Below are 25,369 nucleotides of genomic sequence, written 5' to 3'. Positions count from 1 at the left end.
GGCAGCAGGGCAGTTATTGGCGGACGCAATAAGAGTGGCACAATGTCTACGTTTGGCTGCTCTTAATGCCACAAGGTAGGTCCATGAATAGGCTATTACCTGTGTTCGATCAGATTCGGAGCGCGAGGACCTCCACCTGTTCTCTAGGCGTCTCCTATGGCGTTTCATCACCCTCAGGTCCTTGGTGAACCAAGGAGCCAGGGTGGTTCGCTGCTGTAGGAGACGCCGCAGAGGCGCAACCCGGTCCAAGGCCCCAGCAGCCGCCCTATTCCAGGCGGCCACTAGGTCCCCAGACCGAGAGCGGGTCAGGGCTACAGGAAGTGGCCCAAGCTCCGTCTGGAATCTATCCGGTTCCATCAGGCGTCTGGGGCGGTACCAGCTTGGACAGTCTGGTTCCTCCTCCCCGCGGTGGGGGGTAGCACCAGGGAAGTCGAGCCGGAGAGATGAGTGATCTGACCATGACAGGAGGGTAATAACCAGATCCCCTATTCCCAGATCACTCGTCCACTGCCCAGATACAAAAACAAGGTCCAGCGTGTGACCGCCCTCGTGTGTGGGGCCCTGAATTAATAGGGTGAGGTCCATGGCTGTCATGGAAGCCATGAACTCCTGAGCCACCTCGGACGCTTCCCCCATCGACGGCAGGTTGAAATCCCCCATAACCATAAGTTTGGGGGTTTCAACTGCCGTTTCTGAGATCAGCTCGAGGAGCTCGGGCAGGGCTGCTGATGCATAGCGAGGAGCCAAGTATACAATCAGCAAGCCCCACTGCCTCCCTGGGCCCCATTTCACACCAAGGGACTCACACCCAGATATCTGAGGCACAGTGAACTCTCTTGGCTCCAGACCCTCCCGTATAACCACCGCTACCCCACCACCGTTACCCAGGGGCTGATGGAATGCACGGAAACCCGGTGGGCACATTTCCACGAGGGGTAAATCACCCTCATGGCCCAACCAGGTCTCTGTTATCCCTGCAAGGTCCAGCTCCCCCTCCGAGATCAACTCATTAATGAGGGGGGCCTTGTTGATAACGGACCTTGCATTGCAAAGCATCAGCCTCAGGCCCTGGCTCTGTAGTTAGGCTGCGGGGGTTGGTACAAGCGACCGGGCGTGTCCAACAGCCATGGTCTCCCAACCGACTACGAGATCTTCTTTTCTCCTCGCACCCACCCCTCCCTACGACCGTTGTAATAGGGCAACCCTCTATTGGAGTGTCATTCTCCCTCCCCCCCACTCCGCTCACTTCCCTCCTGATCTCACCTGTTCGCCTGGCACTGGTCCCCCTCCTGGCCTGATTAACCCACCCACCCACCCTGGAACCCCCTAAAAAGGATAAAAAGCATTTCATTAAAAAAACCCTAAGTTTGCGCTTCCTCCACCTCTCTGGGTTCACAAACCCATCATCAAGGTGGGCCTCTGAGTGGGCAAAGGGCCATGCCTGCGAGAGTGGGGACTCCCGCAGTAGGAGCAAGTCCGACCTCGAGTACATAGTGGTAAAAGCTGTGACAAGGTCAGGGTGCTGATGATGTTAGAGTTAATAAGCCAGGATTCCTAATGGGAGGAAAGCAGTGTCCACGATCACATCCAGGTGGAAAGATGTTATGCTCGTCAGGTGGTCGGTTGGTAGATGGATAATAAATGGAGGCCTGGGTGCGGTCCAATTGTAGGTGGAAGAGGGCAGATAGTCTGTAGTGGCTAGTTGATGCAGAATAGCAGGTGGTGAGGGTGAGAGGGGAGAGATAGTAGGGGTAACCCAGCAGGTGCACGCCAAAAGTCATCTGGGAGCAGTTATAAGTGGCAGGAAGTCAGCAGGACACCAGATGTCAAATGGGCAGATTGTAACAGGTAGTCATCGAGGGGCACCTGGGCATAAGCCATGGCAGGCAGCTGGCAAGAGGCCGATGGATCCTCTGCCTGCCGGGTTAGGGGCCTCCTGTCTGTCTCCAGGGCAAGCCCTGCCCTGCCCCTAGTGCCACAGGTCTTCCCCTGTCTGCCAGGCTTCAGCACAGACTTCCGGCAACTAGTCCCGGCCTCAGCCTGCCTCCCCATGCTTCAGTGAACCTCAGCCACTGCTCCTGGCCCGGGCGCAGTTCTGGCCGACTTACAGCCTTCTCGGAGGCCTTCCATCGGCCTCCGGCATCTCGGGCCTCCCTCCGCCCTCGCTCTGCCCTCCGACGGCTCTCACCAATCTGTTCGGCATCCCAAGCCATTTCTGCTGCCACAGGGGGGCTTTTTATGACGGTGTCTCTCTGGTGTCTTGCTTAGTGGTGGCGTCTCGATCTTCCTCTACCACTGCCACCGCCGCCACCGCTGTTACCGCCGCCACCATTTCCGGTCTCCAACTGCAGCCACGATCCCCATACCAGCCGGTGCCTTCCTTGGTCTTCCTCTGGCTATTCGACCACCCTGACAGACCAATTTAGGTCTCAAAGAAAGCCAGGGTGGTCGTTGAGTCTCAGACCCGGCCTACAGGTGGAAAAAGGGCCGGCAGCAACCCCTCCTTCGTCAAAGGGCTCCGTAACATTTTCGGAGCTCAGAAGTCAGCCGCCATTCCCCGGAAGCTCCTCCTCCACAGGCATTGCCAATCTCTCCCCCGTTTAAAAAAGAAACTAGAGCAAAAACGTCAGGCAGTACTAAAAAGAAGAGTAGAAAAAGGGGATGCTTGTATTATTTAATGGGCTGGTAAATGGGCAAAATGGACTGGTAAATTGGCCACACCCACCCAGTCACATGTCCACTTAGCCACACCCACCCAGTCACATGACCACCTAGCTACACCCACCCAGCTAGTCATTAGGCAAATCCAAAAGTCTGTCCTCAAACTTTTTAAACAGAGGGCCAATTCACAGTGGGATTGTGACTTGGCCCTCTGTATAAAAAGTTTGAGGACTCCTGATCTATATAAATGTCTACACTCATTTATATATTTACATAAATTTCTATCTGGTTTTTCATTCTTTCTCTTCTGGCTTATGCCTCCCTCCATCCCTCCCTCCAGAGGCTGATCTTTACACAGGGGACTTTCTCACCATCATTATGGAATTAGGCAGTTTGACTCTTCCAAATCTCTTGGGACACTATGGAAAAATGAGGAATTGACACTGAAGCATACTATTAATATTCACCATGAAATTCATGCTCAGATGTTCTCTGTGACTTGATTTGACAGTATGTTGCAATTTCTACTTTTGTCTGAGAAACAGTTGAAAAAGTCAGTCCAGGATGATTTCCTCAAAGAATCTTGTTGCTGCCATTTATATACAGAAAGAGGACATTTATGGAAGTTGTTAGCAATCATGGAGTCGCTGTTAACAGTATTGCCTCAAGTGGCATGCAAGGATCTTCGCCTTCAATGTAATCTTGAGGAACCTCTTCCTATTCATCACACCTATCATCAGCCTGGAGATGTTAACATTGCTGGCATCATTTCTGTATGCTTGACATTTTCCGACCCCATTGATTTCAGTCAACATCCTTCTCAGGGACTTCAAGGACTTCAAGATAGACTTATGTAAGTACATGATCTTTATTTTCAAGTTCTGATCATTAAATAGAATAGAACAGCAGAGTTGGAAGTGACTTTGATGGTCTTCTAGTCCAACCTCCTGCTTAGGCAGAAAATCTTACATCACTTCATGTATATGCACCATCTTCTTAAAAACATCCAGTGTTGGAGCATTCATAACTTTTGGAGGCAAGTTGTTCCACTGGTTAATTGTTGTAACTGTAAGGAAATTTCCTTCTCAGCTCTAAGTTGATTCTCTCCTTGACCAGTTTCGACCTTTTGCTTCTTGTCCTTTGGGTGCTTTGGAGAATAGTTTGTCTCCCTCTTCTTTATGGCAGCCCCTGAGATATCGGAACATTGGTATCATGTCTCCTCTAGTCATTCTTTCATTAAGGTAGATATACCCAGGTCCTGCAACCATACTTCAAATATTTTAGCCTCCAGTCCCCTAATCATCTTTGTTGCTCTTCTCTGCACTCTTTCTAGAGTCTCAAGAGCTTTTTTACTTTGTGGCAACCATTGCTCGAAATATTTTCCAGTAATTTTAAATAGGCTGCCTAGATTTATTTATAAGCTTCCACATAAATTTGAAAAAAGGCCAGTTTTCTATTTCAACAAATCATATGTAATAAGAATTCAGTACAAATATTGAAGATAGATAAGGATTAATTCATGAAGATCTACAACTAAAATCTAGATGGAAGCACATGTTTTTTTTATTTCATTTGATATTTCTAGTATCACAATTCAGCATTTTTCTTCTTCATATAAACCATTCTTAACACCTGGAGTTTGATACTGAGTCTTTCCCATATATTCAGAAATAATGCTTCCAATCTCAAATGGATCTTTTTAAATATTTTACAGAATAGTTTTTCAGAATTACCAGCATATTCTAGCCTTGGCATTTTCTCTAAAAGAGATCAATGAAAATCCTCAGATCCTACCCAACATCACGCTGGGCTTCCACATTTTCAATAGCAATTTTAGCCCAGATCGGAGTTACTTTGCCTCAATGTTGCTACCTTTCACTCAGGGAAAATTCATCCCTAACTACAAGTGTGGGATCCCTCAAACTTTGGCTGAAGTTATTGGAGCACCTGACATCGCTCTTCACATGGCAACTGTATTGTGCCTCTATAAAATTCCTCAGGTAGGAGGTGCTGGATTTTGATACTGAGCCTTTCTCATATAGTCAGAAATAATGCTTCCAATCACAAATATTCTTTACATAATATTTATATTCTTATTATTTATACTATTATTATTCTGCCATACCACCCCAGAGGTCTGTATTTTCAGATTCCTAGATATTATTTTTTGTTTAATAGAATTAGCAGAGGTGCATGAATAATGAGTACATCTGAATAGACAGTGGGGGGGTACTACCTTATTTTATTTTTATTTATTTATTTCATCAAGCATGTATTAGGTAACTTATATAAGTATAAACATGATTTTGAACACATGAAATGGATGTGAATAAAAGGGAACATAAGGACAGGGTTGGTGCGCTTAAACATGCCCCTTACAGAACTCTTAGGAATGGGGTTAGGTCGACAGTAGACCTAAGGTTAAAGTTAAGGGGGTTTAGGGAAAGAAACCACAGTGTCAGGTACTCTCAGGTAACTCCAGGCATTGACCACTCTGTTGCTGAAGTCATATTTTCTGCAATTGAGTTTGGAGCAGTTTACCTTAAATTGGTTTCTAATTTGTGCTCATGGATTTTGCAACTGAAGCTGAAGTAGTCATTAACAGGTAGGACATTGTAGCAGATAATTTTATGTACTATGCTTAGGTCAGACCGAAGCCAATGTAGTTCAAAGTTGGGTAAGCCCAAAATTTCAAGTCTTGTGGCATAAGGTATTCTGTTGCAGGCAGAAGAGTGGAGGACTCTTTTCGTGAAAAATCTCTGGACTTGCTCAATTGTATTAATCTCCAATATGCAGTGCAGGTTCCAGACAAATTAGCAGTATTCAAGAATTGGTCTAGCAAATGTTTTGTATGCTCTGGTTAGTAGTACAATATTACCATAGAAGAAGCTGTGCAAGATTAAGTTAATAACTCTTAATGCCTTTTTGGCAATGTTTATACAGTTGGCTCTTATTTCTAGGAAACCTTATTTCTGGTACCTTAAGGGTCACATCTCAGTTGATACTCCTAAATAAACAAAACTAGATGAATAATGTTTCAGTATATAAGAATAGAGTAGGATAGCCAAATAAATGCATACATTGTTCACATAGACCTTTGAAATTGCATGTTTATCTTTCTGTAGTTGACCTATGGCTCTGTTCCAGTCATGGATAAAAAGACTCAATCAATTTTCTTCCAACAAATGTTTCCAAATGAATCGCACCAACATAAGGGCCTCCTGAAGCTATTGCTGCATTTTAGATGGATATGGATTGGACTTCTTGTGGTAAATGATGACAAAGGAGAGAGATTTGTCCAAGAGATGCTCCCTACATTTTCTGAACATGGCATCTGCATTGAATTCATAGCAGAGTTCCCAATCTTAGCTTTTTACAGTGATTTTACTGATATCATAGATGAAGGGTTACACATATACCAGGTTCTTATGAACAGCACAGCCAATGTGATAATCTTGTATGGTGAAATTCGCTCCATATCATTTCTAAGAAGTTTCCTCCAGTTTTCAGAAGTGGTAGATATACCAAGAAAAACAAAAATCTTTATTACGTCCACTCAGACAGATTTTACTTCAAACTCCATTGAGAAATTTATGGACATCCATTTCCTCCATGGTGCTTTATCTTTTGCAGTTCACACAAAGAAAGTCCCAGAATTCCAGGAATTTCTTCAGAACTTAAGTCCAAAAAACAACCAACATGATCATTTTCGGAAAGATTTTTGGGAACAGGCATTCAATTGTTTCTTCCGAAATTCAAAAATTGAGACATTTGAGAAGACTTGTACTGGAAAGGAGAGGCTTGAGACCCTTCCCACATCTGTGTTTGAAACTCGCATGAGTGGACAGAGTTACAATATTTACAATGCAGTCTATGCTGTGGCACATGCTTTGCAATCCCTCTCTCTACTCAAATCCAGGGGAAAAACAACAGTGACAGAAGGAAGAAAAAATTTCCACAGTCATATGTGGTGGCAGGTAAGCTTGCTGGTGGAGTAACCACTATATTTGTAGTTGCAACATCTCTGCATAACTTCTAATGAATAAAATCCTCTTGAGCTTTTAACATTTGGCCTAAAGGTGAAATGCAATAATGGCATATCCAGCTGAAGTATTTATATGTTCATAATAAAATGGCAAAAGTAATTCAACAAAATTATAACCACTTGCCTTAGACATCACAAATACCAATGCTGTTGCAAGTTTGTATTTAGATGTATATACTCTGTGTGTATTATTTGCATTAAAAAATTAAAAAAAATATTTTTTTTAAAAAAGAAGTACCAATTCAAAAGAAGTTTGAATCATTAGTGAAGAAATGAGAAGACTGGAAGGAGGAGCCAACGTCGAGATGTTACAATGTGTGGTCTCAACACTCCGAAACCACCATTGATACTTTTGCTGCTGTACTGTCCTTTGCAACCTAAAACTTCCTGCAGAGAAGTTGAAATAGCTAATGAATGCCATTAGGTGATTGTGTCTTTAAGTATGAATGATTTGAGGCAAAAACATATTCAAATAATTGTATTCAAATGAGAATTGTGGTACATTGATAGTAAGATATACAAAGATTTTTTATTTAAAGTGTATAATCTAATATGAACTATAAGTAATGACTGGAAGAAATGCATGAAAGTTATCTGCAACCAATTGACAAGCTTTCTACAAGATGTAATGAAAGATTATTCTTTTTTTGTGTTTTTGTTCAATTAAAATAAAAAAAAAACCTTTAAAAAAAGAAATGAGAAGAACCTGTACTTTTGTGTTCCTATACTGCCTTGTTTATAGAGACCTCCAAAGTACTGTATATTGCAAAATGTAGGCCAAACTAGGAGACCCATTCCATGTAGGTTGGCACTATTATTATTATAACAGTTGCATTAACAGTCTGCTTACCCCTCCCTCACATTCACATTGTGTGAATTATGTTTTCCTGAAATCCCAAAGGTGCTTTTTTCCAGAGGCAACTGGACTTTCTGCTTTTTTTAAAAGAAATTTCTCTTCTCATCCAAGAAGCTTCTTCATCTCTTCAAAGAAAAACCAGAAAGTCCAGTTACCTCTTCAAAGAAAAGCACCTTTGGTACAGCCATTACTGGATGACTGAGTATCTCCATAAACATTTTAAGAATAATTTTTTTTCGTAAGTTACCAGTACTTTTTTTGACCCAGTCTCAACTTCCTCTTGTAAGTCTGCGGCCCTACTAGTGACTCTTTTAAGGTTCTTCAGGGTCATTCCTATGATCTAAAAAAGATATGGGTATTTCCCCATTTGTAACACTATAGCCAGGTAAGAGAGAGAGGCGGATATCTTAGTTCTTTGCTAGTTAACCAGGAGTGGGAATGTCAGACATTGTAGCCCAATTTTGTATGTGAGTCATCATTGAAAACCTATAATTCCTCAAATTCAAGTGATCCTGAGCCCTGTCTGGGTCGCCATAACCCCTTATATCTTGTGATCATTACTGCCTCTTTTGAAATGTAATATACATACAAATGTAAAGGAGTTACATTTTGTCTTTCCATTCTCCTGTTTTTATACTGATGGATTTTAACTGAGCAATAACTCAGATCATGGATCAATTTATGGCAGTTTTTTATTGTGCAATTATATGTCAATACAGTTTAATTTTTTTCAGCAGTGTCATATTTTATATCTACTCCCTTTTGGAATCCTTCTTATGTTTTGGACAATTATTTCTGCCTCCTTCTGTCATTCTCTCTCTCTCTTTGACTTTCTCTGTATTACAGGTTCATTCTTTTCTGAGAAGTGTCAGATTCAACAACAGTGTTGGTGAAAAAGTCTCCTTTGATAAAAATGGAGAATTCATTGGTGGATATGATATAATCAATTGGATCACATTCCCAAACCAGTCCTTTCTTAGGGTCAAAGTTGGAGTGGTAGATCCCACCGCTCCACCAGACAACTTCTTCAATATTTCTGTAGATTCCATTACATGGCCAGTAGGCTTTAATCAGGTTAGCTATTTGAATTTAGAATCTAAATTGGTGTCTTCATTTAAATAGCATAATATATATATTGATCAATGTTCCAGAGCATCACCTCTGAACTAACCTAAGAACATATGCCCTGCAGAAAGAAAAAAATGTCTATAAGAATGTTTACTTCTCTAATATTTGATATAGAATATGGTATCCACTACTTTGGCCCTCTGTGAATTATGGACTATGGTTTTTGATATAGAAGGTGTAATATAGTGTATTACATTTCATCAGTTCATAATTAAGAAGTTGAGAAAACTATCTTTAACTGACCAGCATGGAAATTGTGGAGAAAAGGGATAGTGGTTTTGGAAAATACCAATAATTGTAGATATTTAATGAATGATAATTTCACAACAAATACTGTATTTTTCGGAGTATAAGATGCACTGGAGTGTAAGACGTATCAAGGTTTTGAAGAGGCAATTTTTTAAAAAAGTAGAGAGGTAGATAGAGAGGGAGAGAGGGAGAGAAAGAGAGAGAAATACAGTAGGTACGTAGGGAGAGAGAGTAGGTAAGTAGGTAGGTAGGGAGATAAAGGGAGGGAGGGAGGGAGGGAGAGAGAGAGAAGGTAGGTAGATAGAGGGAGAGAGAAGGAGAGAGAGAGAAATACAGTAGGTAGGTAGGTAGGGAGAGAGAGAGGGTAGGTTGGTAGGTAGAGGGGGAGAGAGAGGGGGGAATGCAATAGGTAGATAGGGAGAGAGAGTAGTTAGGTAGGTACGTAAGTAGTTATGTAGATAGAGGGAGAGAGAGTGTTTGTAGATAGAGGGAGAAAGACACACACACACACAGAAATACAGTAGGTAGGTAGGGAGAGAGAGAGAATAGGTAGGTAGGGAAAGAGAGAGAGAGAGAGAGAGAGTAGGTAGGCAGGTAGAGGGGGAGAGAGAGAGAGAAATACAGTAGGTAGGTATGGAGAGAGAGAGGGGGTAGGTAGGTAGGTAGAGGTAGAGAGAGAGGGAGAGAGGGAGAATGATAGAGAGAGGGGGGAGAGAGAGGGGGAAATACAGTAGGTAAGTAGGGAGAGATAGAAAGTAGGTAGGTAGATGTTTCCAGGTGTATTTATCCATGTGATGGAGAAGGAAGTCGCTGACAACCTGCAGCACCTAAGACTTTTTTCTGCTGGCATAGCCCTTGATCAATGTAATTCTCATCAATCACTCTAATTAAAGAGTTTTTCCCTCTGCAAACCTCCCCAAAATGACCTGTTTTTCACAACAATGGGCCTTTTTTTTCAAATAAAAGGGATGAATAGCCTTGGGGGGGAGGCTTGCAAAGTCTCCAAAATTGAGCAAAAAGGGTCCATTTCTCATGAAAAAAAATGCATGCACAGCCTTATGGAGCCTTATGGAGGCTTATACAGAGCTGCTTGGAGCTGGGGGGGGGGGAAATGGCCTATTCTTTGCTCATTTCTGCCCTACCCAGTCCCCAGGAGCTCTCTGAAAGCTTCCATAAGGGTATGCACGGCCATTTTTGTGAAGAGGCAGGGCTTCGGAGGAAAAATATGCTGTATTTGATGTATAAGATGTACCCAGATTTTCAGCCTCTTTTTTGAAGAAAAAAGGTGTGTCTTATACTCCGAAAAATACAACTAAATGATATCATCACATCACCTTTGCTTATCAATTCATTTTTATTATTTTAATTCTACTTTAACAGTATCACTCTGAGAATTTCTTTTGCTCTCTGTATCTTATTTATTTATTTATTTATTTATTTATTTATTTATTTATTTATTTATTTATTTATTTAATTCGACTTCTTAGTCGCCCCCTCTCCCCCCAGGGACTTGGGGCGACGTATCTTAAAATATTCTTCTTCATTTATTGGCAGACATTACCTTTATCTTTGTGTAACGATCCTTGTGAGACAGGATATAGCAAAGCCAAGAAAGAAGGGAAGTCATTTTGCTGCTATGATTGCCATATATGTCCAGAGGGGAAAATATCAAAGGAGAAAGGTAGGAAATTTCCAAATATAATTGGGCTAAGACATTGGGATACAACACTGTCTATAATCAACTGTATTAATTCCAATGTGTTCTTTTTAGATATGGATGACTGCACTCCATGTCCAGAAGATCAATATCCAAATCCTGAGAAAAATATGTGCATTCCAAAAGAGATCACTTTTTTGTCCTATGAAGAACCCTTGGGGATCAGTCTGACTGTTCTTTCCCTTTGCTTTTCTTTAATGACAACTTTTATCACCACAGTATTCATGAAACACAAAGACACTCCCATCGTCAAAGCCAACAACCGAAATCTCACTTATATACTCCTACTCTCTCTTCTCCTCTCTTTCCTTTGTGTCTTTCTATTTGTTGGGAGACCAGATAACATTTTTTGTCTCCTTCGACAACCAGCTTTTGGCCTCATCTTTTCTATAGCAATTTCTTGTATATTGGCCAAAACCTTTGTTGTGGTTCTAGCATTCATGGCTACGAAACCTGGTTCCAGATTGAGGAAATGGGTGGGGGGAAGGATGGTCAGTTTTATTCTACTCTCCTGCTCCCTTATTCAAATATGTGTTTGTGCTGTGTGGCTAATAATATCCCCACCATATCCAGATTTTGATACACAGTCAATGTCTGAAGAAGTCATCTTGGAGTGCAATGAAGACTCTATCATGTTCTGCAGTGTTTTGGGCTTTATGGGTTTCCTTGCACTGGTTAGCTTCTCTGCTGCTTTTCTAGCCAGGAAGTTACCTGACAGCTTCAATGAAGCCAAATTCATCACCTTCAGCATGTTGGTCTTCTGCAGTGTTTGGCTGTGCTTTATTCCAACTTATCTAAGCACTAGGGGAAAATACATGTTGGCTGTGGAGATCTTCTCCATGATCTCCTCCAGTGCTGGCTTATTGGGGTGTATCTTTCTTCCCAAGTGTTTTATCATTGTGATACGACCTGATCTGAACAATAAACAGCAGCTCATGAAACGAAAGTTTTAATTTAATGTATTTCCAGTAGAGTTTTCCAATTTTGAACTATGTGACCAGTTTACAATTTTATTTAGCTGAAATGAACTTGCTTCCATACTTCTGAATGAGAGGCAAAATTGAAAAATCTGAATGATGTAACAATTACCACCACTCTTTTTTAGATCTAATCTTTTTTGTATTCATTTTTAATAAATCAATTGTTCATTTTCTTTAATTTGGGTGTTGGGTGACCAAGTCATAAGAGAAGTGACAGGTTAGGCCTGGCTTTTGTTTTATGTGGTTGAGATGTAATCTGGCTTTGGAGGAATATGCAAAGTGAATCTGATTGGACATGGGTTTAAAACCATCTTAGGGAATACCTTGTGTTGATATGGGTGGCAAAATTTTGATATTTGTTCACTTTTATTGCATTCACTGATAGTCATACAGCAGTTCTGGTTAGATCAAAATCAGTCTATACTGACTAGGGAGGGTACTTTGGTACATCTATTGTGAATATTATTCAAGCTATATGATGGACAAAGTTGCTCAGATTCACTCTGATGCAGAGAAATCAAAAGAGTGTGGAAGCTTTTTGTTAAATCCTAAGTAATGTCTTGCTATGCTCATGAAATACCTCTACTTTGCAGAGTACACTCGTTCTTGGTTTGCTTTCAGCTATGATTCAAGGTGTTTGTTGTATCTACAAGGGCCCACATGGCTTGTCTTCCCTCACAGCTACCCAAATGATTCATTCCTTAAGGTTTAGTGAAATAAGCTCTCTGGCAGGCAGCCCTTTTGTTGCTATTGCCTACTGGTATAATTTCAACTCAATGCAGAATTGAAATACTTTGGATGGTAGTTTGGCTTCCCTGTCCACTTAATAATCAGGGAGATTGCTTAATGACAGCAACCAGGAATTCCAGAATTGCAAACATTGAAAAAGGAGCCACTTGGATGTCTGGTTTAATGACCTAATCCTTACCCTGCTTTATTCAATGATTGAAATTCTGCTCTCAATTGTCACATTGACAACTATCTGTATAACATAATGTACAAATGGACCAATGGGAAACTATATCATTGAAAGAATTTGTTAAAAAATTCATGACTGTGAGAGACATGGGAACAAGGTCAACCAATGAATTGGCATAACAACTAAGTCAGCCAATGAGAGCTTAAACAGATATAAGTATGTGCAGAGTATTAAAACAGAAATTTAAACAGTCTGCTGCTCTGAGAAGTAAATGAGCAATCTGCATGGGCTTGTCTGCTGAAATGAAACTAACTGCTTGTGATTGCCTGTAACTCTTCTGCCTTTTGTCTACTTGGAAGAACCACCTGTTGATATTATACATTTATTCATCAATTTTTTATGTATATAAAGAAGTTAATGAATCCAGCTGAATCAGTTATCTCTATCAGTTTTCTGGAAGTTATTTTCTGTAACAAACTCTGATACTAAAGTAGAATAAAATATGACTTAAAATATAAGAATAAAGACGTGCTATTTTTGCTATTCTGTATCTTGCATGCTTATATTGTTAATCTAACAGGCTAGACTCAATTGTAGATATTAATAGAGTCTAGAAGAGGGGGATAAAGTAGAATAAAATATGAATTAAAATATAAGAATAAAGACATGGCATAGAAGGGACAGTTAGAAGACTGCTTAAAGGGACAAGGAAATGTCATCAGCCTTCAACCACAACATGTTCCAGCAAATGTTCCTATGTCAAAAGTCCAAAACCAAAAGGTTCAAATAAAGTTCATTAATGACACGTAGTCCATATTTGTAACAAAAGGAGAAGTAATACCCCCATCTACTTATAAGGCTTTTCCCCCAAAATAACCAATAAGAAATGAGTTAAGTATTTCCGTGTTGCTCTGCTTTTGAAAATGTATAAGAACATGTGCTCTGATAATGAAGGTGGTTCAGAATTTGCAGTGTTAGACATGAGCTAGCTTTCTTAACCGGGCTGCCAAATAAACCAGCAATGGGCAGAATATACGGGGCAGAAGAGGCCCTACTGAAGTCACCCCCTGGAAGCTGAGTCTTGACATATGGCTGAAGATTTGGAGGAGGAAGACAACATTCCATTTATTAGATATAAGATGTATTAGAAAGTTTGAGCACCTGTCAGGAAATAGCAAGCCAAGTATTCATAGACATAGTCATAACTGCACTATCTCTCATTTTTGTGAATGTACTTATTTGTTGTATGGCATATTCATCCCTCAGTAATTGTTCCCTCCAGAGGAAGACAGAGGCTGAGGCTAAAATCATTGACTGTGACAAAGAGGAGTGAAAGTTTTCTGATGACACTTATGTCTGAGGAACCGTGGGAATGGGTTCTTTGCAATATAATAGGAGTTTTTGGATTGTGGGTGATATGTTTAGCAAATAAGATTTGGTTTTGTGGATTCCCCAAAGCTGATATTGCCCTTCCTCAAACTATATATAATCCCTGCCTTCTCCCTGACATGGTGATTCAGTAGGATAAAAGAATTGAGTTAGGAGAAGTTTTGTGTGAGGGACAATTATGAGCCTTTTGTGGCTCTGGCTGTTATTGGCAACGGGCTTGCTAAGTGATAACGTCTTGAATAGTAGTTCCCAATGTTGCAAAAATACCCGAGCAACCCCCCTTGCTCTTGAAGAAAGAGGATGTCAAAAATCCTGAAGAACAGGGTGGAATCAAGTTACAGGTCTGCTCCCATCAGTGGTACGTTATTTATGCTTGGGAATGGAACCGTAAGCCAATCCCAACACAATAATCTGAAAAATCCTGTAAGAAAAAGGGCAAAGCATAGGGAAAACAGGCCCCTGCAACAATTGAGAAAAGAGAACTATATGTTAAGAGTGCTGGAGTTAGGTCAAAGCTTAATCAATCAGTCTGACCCTGCCCAGGGTCAAAAATACTGGTTGTGTTTGTCTGTTGGACCTTCACCTTATCATGCTGTTTCAGTTGAGTCAGATCTTTGGAAAAAGACCAGAGCTACTATAGTCTTTGACAAGGGAGGTAAATGGGGAACTAAAATGGCAAAATCCCAGCTACATGGCTATCTGTATGACACACTTAAAAGACTGGGAATGAGCCGTCTCCCCATCGTTGGTCAGATAGAAGTGGGTATAGAAATTATAGGGTCACCCTCCTTGTGCATCAAACAATATCAGGAACCTGGCATTCCAGTGGGGTCACGATCAGAGGAACAATGCCCGTCTGAAAGGTACCTTGCTCCCAGAAAAACCCTTTTAGATGTGAAATTAACTCGCAGCATATCTTCGGCTGCTCACAAGTTTTTTCCAACAGAAAGTCACTTTCTTGCTCCCACTTCCACTTGTTTTAACCGTTGGGAGGGAAATCTGACTACTGGAAGCTGCCCAGGCCATTCCACCCCCACCCCCCACGACTGCCTGTTTGGCTCTCAATACAGTCCACTACAGGAGTCTGTGTTTACTTCCCCCCTGGAAATGCAAGTTCCCAATATCTCTTTGAAGAGCCAGACCTCAGGAATAAGCTAATGTATCTAATCAAGAAGTTCCGTTACAGCCCCTGATTGGTATGCTCCTAGCAGGAACCTTACAAGTCTGGACTAATGAAAGGAACCTCTGAGTCCATGCCTTCTCCGTGAACATTGGTGTATGGGTAGGAGAAAATTGAGTTTTCTTTCTATGTGGGATAAATGCATATCTATGTTTAACAACCAATTGGACTGGCACATGCACTCTAATACACCTCCTCCCTAAAATGGGTGGTAAGTGGGGAACAGGCTCTCCCTGTACTCCTCATGGAACATGTCCAGAAAAGAGTGCCACTCCTAATTCTGCTATCAGCGATCTTTGGAATAGGGACTGCAGATGGAACGGGTGTAGGTGGAATGACCCACTCCATTATACATTTCAGGCAGCTGTCAGAAGAATTCCAAGAAAGCCTGAACCAAGTTGCTGGTACTTTGATTGAAGTCCAGGACCAGATAAGATTTCTTGGCAGCAGTACAGAACCAGCATGCCATAGATCTTTTAACTGCTGAAAAAGGTGGGCAATGTGTATTTCTGGGAGAATATTGCTGTTTCTATATGAATAGATCAGAAGCGATCCGGGGATGGTTGTCCAAGCGCTACGAGATCGAACTTCCTCTATAGGTCAAAAAATACAAGGAACAGATGTGTGGTTCTCTTGGCTACCGGGAACAGATGGGTTAAACAAATGCTATTTCTTTTATTATGTGGAATTGCAAGTTTAGCCTTCCTCCCTTTCATAATACCCTTCCTTAGACAGCTCGTTATGAGGTCTGTAAAAGAAATACAGGCTGAAAAGGAGTTAATGTTAATGGAAAGCCTAATCCCACATACCCTCAAGGAAGATGAAGTTTCAGATATTAGTTCCTACATTCAAATTGCACTCTTAGAAGTAGAGAAAGTAATTCCAGAAGATAAGCCCTAAGATGTGTACTGCTTGTATCCTTGCTTTTTTTCGCTATTTTGTATCCCGCAAGCTTATATTGTTAATCTAACAGGCTAAACTCAATTGTGGGTATTAATAGAGTCTAGAAGGGGGGGGATAAAGTAGAATAAAATATGAATTAAAATATAAGAATAAAGACGTGGCATAGAAGAGACAGTTAGAAGCCTGCTTAAAGGGACAAGGAAATGTCATCAGCCTTCAACCACAACATGTTTCAGCAAATGTCCCTATGTCAAAAGTCCAAAATCACAAGGTTCAAAGAAAGTTCATTAATGACACGTAGTCCATATCTGTAACAAAAGGAGCAGTAAGACCCCCATCTACTTATAAGGCTTTCCCCCCAAAATAACCAATAAGAAATGAGTTAAGTATTTCCGTGTTGCGCTGCTTTTGAAAATGTATAAGTACATGTGCTCCTTTAATGAAGGTGGTTCAGAATTTTCAATGGTAGCCATGGGCTAGTTTTCTGAACCTGGCTGTCAAATAAACTCCTCCTGTATCATGAGAAGTCTAAAGCCTGTCATTTTCTGCAACAATACAATTAACAGTTTCATTTTTAGTCTTACAAATAATGTTTATAAAATGATGTATTGTTGGAAATTATCACCAGAGAAATTGTCTAGAATGCATAAACCCCTTTATGGGAGAGACATGGAACAAGGTCAGCCAATGAATAGGCACAGTAACTAAGTCAGCCAATGGGGGCTTGAACAGATATGAGTGTGTGCAGGGTATTTAAACAGAAACTTTTTGCTGGAAATGTGAAAAACATGAATGGTTATTTTATTATGTATGGTAGACATACAAAAACGTATTTTGAATACAAATAGACTAATTCAGAATATTTGGATTATACAGTTGGCATGAATACATACATAACTAGGAAAAAAGCCATTGGACTTTATGAAAACTACTATACTCTCAAAACTGAAAATCTTTGATTATACCCAGAATAGAGGAATGGTTGGTAAAAATGAAGGAACTTGTAGAGTTGGCTAAAATAATTTTTATTTAGAATAGTAGAGAAAAAAGTCTACTTGTGTTTTGTCTGAAAAACCCTTAAGACATTTTGCATAAACTGGGAAAATGCAATTAAGGCTTGTGGTTTTGCTGATTAGGAAAAAACTGAGTAATAGAAAAGAGTGTGCTTTCTTTGGTAATTATAGAGTAAGATTATAATTATAATTATGATTTTGTCATTATAATTACACTGGCAGCAAAGGAAATCAGAAATTGGAAGCTTTTCTTTCTTCTTTACAGATGATCAGTCCGAATCTACTGAATAAAGTGCTATGAAAAGCTGCATCTAACCACCACTTGCTTTAAAAATTAAAATTCTTTCACTACTTTAATTCACAATGATAATCCTTTGTTGCAAATTGAAAAAGTCTATTGCTCATGTATTTCTCTTTATTAGATTGCCCCTTTTATTCAAATCAGGCCTCACAATAATGATGTAGCATTTGGGGAAAAAGACACAGGCTAGCAGCCCAGCACTGGAGGCCAAGAGGGAGAAGATCTCCACAGCCACTGTGTATTTCCCTTTGGTGCTCACATAGGCAGGAACAAATGATAACCAGACACTGCAAAAAACCAGCATGCTAAAGGTAATAGACTTGGTTTCCTGGAAAGTGTCAGGTAGCTTCCTAGATAAGAAAGCTACAATAAAACTGACCATAGCCAAGAAGCCCATAAAAGATAAGACACTATAAAACATGACAACCGACCCTTCATTGCATTCTACAACAATTTCAGAAACAAAGGAGTGCATATCAACATCTACGAAAGGGGGTGAGGTGGCCAGCCACACAATACAAAGAAGTGTTTGAATGAGGGAGCAGGAGAGAACAATGGAAAGGGCCAGTTTTTTCCCAACCCAGGTCCTCATCTTTGACCCTGTCTTGGTGGCCATGAAAGCAAGAACCACAGTGATGGTTTTGGCCAATATACAAGAAACAGCCACTGAGAAGATAATCCCGAAAGCAGTCTGTCTAAGGAGACAGGTCACCATCATGGGTCTGCCAATGAAAAGCAGAGGACAAAGGAAGGAGAGGAGGAGGGAGATGAGGAGGGTGTAGGAGAGGCTGCGGTTGTTGGCCTTAATGATAGGAGTATTGTGGTACTTCATGAATACTCCTAGTATAGAAATTGTGGTAAAAGAAAGAATAATGGCAACAGTCATTAAGCTGCTTCCTAATGATTCTTCATAAGAGAGGTATGTTCTGTATTTGAGAAGGCAAAAATTATGCTTATTGTTTGGATACTGATCTTCTGGGCACTGGAAGCATTGGTCCATATCTGGAAGAGCAAATAAAAGTAGAACGGTTTGGAGACCATTTGAGAATGAGAATATAAAAGACATATTTTGGAAATGTATGTTAAACCAAGTGTTAAAGCAGAGTATTTGAGTTGGTGAACAAATATAAATCATTATAATATTAAAGACTTCACCTCTTTTTGTGGATTTGTGCTTGGCTGGAAATAATTGACCAATGTCTATTTTACACAAAGCCCTTGGTATACGTCTGAATTTTGAACTGAATTTCAAATTTCTAAAAATATCTTGGAAAACAAGATATTTGTTGTGGGAGCTTCATCACTGGAAGCTTTCAAGAAGAGACTGGACTGCCATTTGTCAGAAATAGTGTTGGGTCTCCTACTTGGGCAGGGAGTTGGACTAGATGACCTACAAGGTCCCTTCCAACTCTATTATTCTGGACTTAAGATATGATTTATCTGCACAGCTTCACAATTTTACCTGTTGTGCTCATTAACTGAGAATCGTGGTTCATGAAGCAAATATACACCCCAATCTAAGCCATTCCAGGCTTGGTGTCTCCCAGCCATGAGCCAACTTGTCTTCTCTCCTTTATGCCCTTCTGGCTATATCCTGAACCCTACCCCATTCCTGGGCAGGAACATTCATTCATGTTCTAGCAAGTGCCAGCATTTATGCACTCCTCACTTGACTTCTCTTTTTAATGTCCAACAATGACCATTCTCCTTTGCAACCCCTTCCCTCCCAATTTGCAAGATAACCAGGCTTGAGCTTCAAAAATTGCAGCAATGAGTTCGCAGCCATGCTGGGCATGACCTCCTGCACCATGGTGGGTGGGTATTTTTACCCTCCCTGGGCTCCAGAAGCTTTCCTCGAGCCTCTGGGAGAGTGAAAACATCCTCCACAGGCTCCGAAGGCCCTCTGGAGGCCATCTAGAGGCTGGGCTTCTGGAAATTCTGGGAGGACAATTTTTTGCGCTTCCCAGGTTCTAGAGGCTTTTCTTGAGCCTCCAGGAGGGCAAAAATGTCTTTCCTGGGCTCCAGAATCCCCATGGAGGCTAGAAATAGGGCTATTTCCAGATTTCCTGAACGTCTGGGAGGCCCATTTTTCACCCTCCTCAAGCCTCCACGGGGGCCCTGTACTTACCTGGCATCCCAAATGGGCTGTGTGGAGACTTCTTGGAGGGGCAGTGTGGGATTTGCTAGTTCACTGAACTGGGCAGTCCTTAGCTAGAGGATTGCCTGAACCTGTGCGGACCCACAGCAGCCCACCGCTGTGTAGAAGTAGAAAGATTGTTGTAGGAAAAAAATGAATTCAACAATTTTCTAAAGACTTCAAAGATGCCTCATTGGGAAAGGTATTCAGTATTCCTTTCACTATTTTCACCAACTTTCACATGATAGTAAACCACAATAGAGAAAGAAATAATTCATAGACAAAAATGTTGGCTCATATATTCCACGGTTTCCAATACAAATGCAGTACTGCGTAATGAAAAATTGTTCACATTTAGGAAATTGAGTGAAGGTGTTGAAATGATAGACAACATCCAGAATCTTCCATAACATATCTTACCTGTCTGATTTGCAATCTTTCCCTTCGGACATGGAATGCAATCATAGCAGCAAAATGGTTCTCCTTCTTTTGGGGTCTTTCTGTAACCTAAAGGGCAATTATCATTACACAGGGAGACAGGTAATATCTGTCCATGAAGGAGATAAAAATATATTAATATATTTCAAAATAACATTTATAAATTGCAACACGTTGACATAGAAGTGCTCATTGCAGCTTTGCAATAAGGCCAAGAGGAAGGTCTTATTGACTGCATGTTTCAGCTGTTACAGGTAATGCTCCTGTGAGCTCACCTGCAATATAAACTTAATGACACACATTTTATTATTGGAAGTGTAACTTTTGGGTTTTATAGCTGCCTCAGATTCTGCAGCAAATTAAAACTAAATCACCAAAAATATCAAACTGGTCAGAGTCAATAAAACAATATAATTAACCTGATTAATTCTATTGATTTGTAGAAGTAGAAAAGGATCTCACGAGTACGATTTAAAAGGTAAAGGTTCCCCTCACATATATGTGCTAGTCATTCCCGACTCTAGGGTGCAGTGCTCATCTTTTTCAAAGCTGAAGAGCCAGTGCTGTCCGAAGAGATTCTCCATGGTCATATGGCCAGTATGATTAAATGCCGAAGGGACACGGAACACTATTACCTTCCAACCAAAGGTGGTTCCTATTTTTCTACTTGCATTTTTACATGGTTTTGAACTGCTAAATTGGCAGAAGCTGGGACAAGTAATGGGAACTCATTTCATTACACTGCACTAGGGATTCAAACCACTGAACTGCCGACCTTTCTGATCAACAAGCTCAAGTATGATTTACCAGTATCTTTTTTGAAATAATTGCTTACTTTTTAATGTAAGCTTCATAAAACTATTCAAGAGACAAGAAAAAAAGCAACAAAGCACCACTGCATTATATAATCTGGATTAACAAATGTGTCTATAGACAGAGTGACTCCAGAAAGAGGTAAACATATATTGTGACATCACAACAGAAGTTCCTAGTTGAACTTCTATAGCAATGTCACACAGAAATATATGAGTTCCAGGAGCATTTGAGGGGAGTCACTGGCTCCCAATGGTACACATATCCAGTAATCAAATCATTATCTATTTTAATATGTCCTGCAAACTCTGCTCACTTAATAAAAAGTAACATAACTTTGAAGCCATAAGGTAACCCCATAAAGTATACAGTTTAGATCCCACTACATAATTTGCAACCTAAACCTATCTATTGCACCTAACCTGTCCATTGCACTCCCAATTATCACAGGGATAGTGAATCTCTTCCTAGATTCACCAACAATTTCTATGATTGAACCAAAACAAGGTGAAATGGAATATATATTTTGCCACAATAGTCACTTAACAATATACTAAATAAGTGCATATTATCATGTGTCAGATTACTCAGTTCTTGGTCAGATTTTTTTCTTAAGACTAAAATGCTCAGGGGAAAAAGAATGGAATTGTAGTAGGTTTGTGTTACCTTCCTTGGAATAGTGAGCAAAGTAATAAATCAATGAGGACATGGTGTGGATTCTACCTGATTAAAACAGGTGGGCCAGATAACATCGTCCTCTGAAATGGTCAACATCTGATGAGAGAGTCCATCTGGATCTATGGTTCCCACTTTAATTCTATGGAAGGACTGGTTTGGGAACGTGATCCAGTTTATGATATCAAATCTTCCTCTGAGTTCACCATTTTCATCAAAGGAAATCTTGTCTCCCACACTGTTATTAAATGCAACTCCTCTCAGAAAATGGTGAAGCTAAAGAGCAAAGAGGAAAAAGTTAGAAACAAGATAAAAGCATGATATTGTGGGAACGGTCCCTTCCCTAGAATAAAATATTTTAAAAAGTAGGGTAAAAGTTCCCCTCGCACATATGTGCCAGTCGTTCCGACTCTAGGGGGTGGTGCTCATCTCTGTTTCAAAGCTGAAGAGCCAGTGCTGTCCGAAGACACCTCCATGGTCATATGGCCAGCATTATTAAACACCGAAGGCACACTGAATGCTAACACCTTCCCACCAAAGTGGTTCCTATATTTCTACTTGCATTTTTACATGCTTTCAAACTGCTAGCTTTGCAGAAGCTGGGACAAGTAACGGGTGCTCACTCCCTTACATGGCACTATGGATTCAAACCGCCAAACTGCTGACCTTTCTGATCGACAAGCTCAGCATCTTAAGCCACCGAGCCACCGTGTCCTGTAGAAAATATTCTACAAGTTATTAAATGAGGTAGAATAAAATATTGCCCCTAAAGGAAAAGAGGAGAAAACCCACCTTAATAATGGCAGAAAGCAGCCCCAATATTTCTGCTATATGAAAATAGCCTAAAGCTGAAGTCTGAAGAGGCTAGGCTTTGTGAATTGATATCATGGCCAAGCCACTCTGTTCATAAACAAAGGGCAGCCAGCAGCTCCGAATAAGCATCACAATAGGCAAGGATCCAAAATTGACAAAATTAGCTCAGAGAAACCAGAGAAATACTGAAGATTTGCATTTCCTCTTTTGTCTGTAAAGCCAGTCATGTCCCCTACATGGCCCCATAGGAATCTGGCAGCAACCATTAAAATATTAAAGGACATATTTTTGAACAGGAACAGGCTTCTCAATCACAAAACCTCCAAAACTATATAAAAAGCCCCTCTCAGTCCCAATTTGTCAGTCACCCAGAAACATGCTGCAGCCACTGTTGTTTCTGGCTACCAAATAAACAGAGACATCTTTTCCAAAATAGCAGCTTGCCTCCAATTTATCTTTGCTGTGTCTCTCTCGAAGCTTGGAATAAGACAAAGAGCAGAATTTATTTCCAACAATATGAAAGTTTACTGTTAATATTTTCCATTGCTTTGCTTCTTATCATTTTAAAATAGATGATTAATAATATTTTACAGTCTGTAAATAGATATACTATAAATTATGAAGCCTTTCTTTCTTTCTTATGGCATGTCTTATTTAATATACTGAAAAGCTCCAAACCAGTTTGTGATTATATAATGACCTTGAACAATTTCTAGACTCATAGTATTTTTTAAAACTTATCTTGAAAAATCTCAATTGCAACAGGTCACTGCCAAAATGGATCTGCTATCATTTTCATCATATCTCCACTCTTTTCCAAAAGTATATGGTAACAGTATGAAAATCAAACACTTAAATAAATAAATAAGGATGAGCAAGTAACTTTATGCAACATGATATAGTGTGATAAATATGTAATAATATCTGTGACAAGCCTGAAGCTGACCTGGTGGTGGCCGGTCCCTTTTCATGATTTTTTTTTCCTATTGGTTTTTATTCGCCCAGGGCTTCAGGTTGACACAGTTTGGAGTTGAAGGGAGAGAGTAGAGATAGATAGAGTTTTGCAGCCCAAACAACAGAGCTCTCTTATGAGACATTCCAATGGCTGGCCGGCCAGAGAAGTCACCAAGCAACCAGTGAGTATCCTGATTGGACAATGTGATTTATTGTTTTGAGAAAACAAGAAAGTTTTACTTTTAATGTGGTGGAAAGTACGGGGACCTTCAGTACTGGCTTTCCACTAGTTTGTGCCAAGATGATGTATTTGAATAAACCTTTGAGGAACCAGATTGCCTCAGAGTTCTGTTTGAGATGGGTACATTAATTGGAACCAGACAATCTGTAAACTATAACCGACTAGATTATATGCAAATAAGAATAAGGTTGTATAGGGGTATCATTGACAAGTGAAAGTGCTAAATATATATAGTCTGGGAACTGAAAAAAATCAAACCTAAAGTTCAACTTTGTGCTAACACTAGAGAATAACCCTACAAAATATTTTATCACAAAGCTCAATTGAATTACAGAAACATGTTTTTCCTGTTTAGAAACAAGCCTTGATTTCAATGTATATGGCAAAAGCACAATCCCAATTGGTGAGATTGTATAAGAATATTTCTTCTGAAAAGCTACATAAAAATGAATTAAGAGAATTAAGTTGAGACTGGATGTCTTTGTCTGAAAATTGATTCTTGGAGAAAAATAGAGTGAAACCAAAAACAAGTAAAAATCTGGAATGAATGTTACTCATTTTTAGAAAGATAGTAGAGAAGGTCCAACAAGGAGAAAACATTTTAAAGATCAAATGAAATATAATAATTTACATCCAATTTGGAATAAAATGTTGGGGGAACAGCATTGCCCTGGATCAGAGCTGGAACTTAGGCCAGCTCTGTAACTGATAATAAAAGTGCTAACTAAAAATGGAAAGAATCTGCAGCACAGGGCAGCTCAATCCAAACTTTTTCTCTGTTGACTTGTTTAAGCCACATATATATGTATGAATTCATATATTCATATATGCATGAAGAAAATTATTTTTCTTCATGACAATATGAAGATCTCTGGGCTCAAACACCTTACAATTATTGGTTAATCCACATACAATCACACACACAAATAATAATGTCACGGCTCCTTCAACAGATAGGGCGAGATAACCTGCACTACTCTGATAAGGAGATTTACCTTCCATGACTGTTGTTTAAGAATTTTCCATGTCACCCCTGGCCTTTGCTGGTCTATGGATGAATACAGGGCATGCAAAGCATGAGCCACAGCATAGACAGCATTGTAGACACAGTAACTGTGGGCAGTCATCCTTGTTTCAAAAACGGTCATGGGAAGAGCCTCCAGCTTCTCTTCTCCAGTGCAGATGTTCTGGTCCTCTGACTCAGTGGAAGAGTTTGGAAACACACAATCGAATAACTGCTGCCAGATTTCTTTCAAGAAGCCATCTCTTTTATGCAAAATAGGATTCCTTATCTGAACAAATCTCTGGAATCTGGTCACTTCCTTAGCTTGGACTGCCAAGGACAGAGTGCCATGTAGGAAATCCATGCTCCAGTTTCTTTGAAAGAGGGCTGAGGTGAAGTCCACATCGGCAGTCATGATCCAGACCTTTGCATTTTCCCCAACCATAGCATCATATTCTACAACTTTGAGTAAAACCCATAAAAACCCAACACTATGAAATTCACCATGAAAGATCACGGCATTAGCTGTGCTCTTCAAGGCCAGGCTTATTTTGGCACGGTTTGCTTCCCAAATCACAGTCTGTCCACCGGGTAACTTTTCAATGAAATTGAAGCAGATGCCGTGCTGTGAAAAGAAAGGTAGTACCTTCCGGAGCAACAATTCTGCCTGTGTGCCAATGCCAATATAAAATATGCCAATCCATGTCCATTTGAAATAGAGTAAGAGCTGAAGAATCCCATCATATTGATAATTAACATTTGGAAAAAGCCAACGGAAGAAAATTGCTTGATTTGTTCCCTTTATCTCTGGAGCAGAAGAATAGGCAAGCTAATTGAATGGAAGCATAAAAGCAGAATGAAACCAAGAAAGCAAAAGGAAGTAATTCATAGGAAATGCATTTTCCCCAGTAGAACAGGGCTTAGTTTGGGTCCTATGATTGTGATGCTTGAAAT

The sequence above is a fragment of the Natrix helvetica genome, assembly GCF_964273705.1.
Source record: "Natrix helvetica genome assembly, chromosome: Z".
NCBI classification, from domain to species: Eukaryota; Metazoa; Chordata; class Lepidosauria; order Squamata; family Natricidae; genus Natrix; species Natrix helvetica.
Note: the sequence above shows the minus strand (reverse complement) of the source record.